General features: G+C 59.1%; 1 protein-coding gene across 1 annotated transcript in view; it reads right to left on the reverse strand.

The window, feature by feature from the left end:
• Positions 1-338, reverse strand: part of EYA2 (EYA transcriptional coactivator and phosphatase 2) — a 259,835-nt gene extending 259,497 nt beyond the window's left edge. Inside the window, exon 1 of the mRNA XM_040446861.1 lies at positions 240-338. The gene's annotated coding sequence lies outside the window, so the exon portion shown is untranslated. The remainder of the gene's footprint in view (positions 1-239) is intronic.
• Positions 339-907: the final 569 nt, after the last annotated feature.

Genomic DNA, 907 nt, shown 5'->3' on the forward strand with positions numbered 1-907 from the left:
CGGCGGCTGGACGCGCGGCGCGGGGCTCCGGCCCTGCCGCCACCGCCGCCGCCGCGCTGCTCTCCGCGCCTGCAGCCCAGCCGAGCGCGCCCGCTCCTGCCGGTCCCGGACGAGGCGAGGGCGCAGCCTCCTGGGGGGGGCCCACCCCCGACACCCCGCACCTCCTCCCTCCGCGACCCAGGCGCGGCCCCCGAGGAAGGCACCTCTGCAGTCCGGCCGACAGTCATTCATTCACCCACCTATTTTTTCATTCATTCCGCCTGCACTGAGCATCTGCTGCGCCGGGTTCAGCTCCTGGGCGATTCAGCTAGAAGGAGACCGATTCGTTTTCTGTCCTCCGGAACTTACATTCACATGGGGAGATAGACCATGAACAAACAAGTAGAGAAGCAAGGGAATTTCGGAAAGTTCGAATCGTCATGGAGGGGGGCAAGCATGTGTTGGGGGCGCAGGGGCGGTTATCTTAGAAGAGTCAGGAGGGACCTCTCCGAGGAGGTGACAACTGAATTATGAGAAGGGCCATTGCTGGTGATATCTGGGAGAGGGGAGTTCAGGGATCATCCGCCTACCTTTCACCCACTTTACAGATGGGGAAACTGAGGTCCCAAGAACGTAACCGGCTCACCCGAAGTCAGTGGCACAGCCCCGTCCACACGCCCCCCCCCCCCAATTGGGGGGCCCCCCTTACCTTCACCCTATCCTGATCGCCTGTGTCAATGCTCCCCACGATAAACTGTCGAGAACTGGGTCTAGGCTCTTCCCTCCGTCCCAACCACTTGATTGTGGGATATCTAGGATGCTTCAGTCCAAAAACAATACCAACTTCTGCCATTTGTGAAGCTCCCGCTTAAAAACCGGGTGCCCAGATAAAGTTGAATTTTAGAAAATCAAGATGTAAGGTTTAGTA

This window comes from Herpailurus yagouaroundi, unplaced genomic scaffold, assembly GCF_014898765.1.
Source record: "Herpailurus yagouaroundi ecotype Mexico unplaced genomic scaffold, PumYag 196, whole genome shotgun sequence".
Taxonomy (NCBI): domain Eukaryota; kingdom Metazoa; phylum Chordata; class Mammalia; order Carnivora; family Felidae; genus Herpailurus; species Herpailurus yagouaroundi.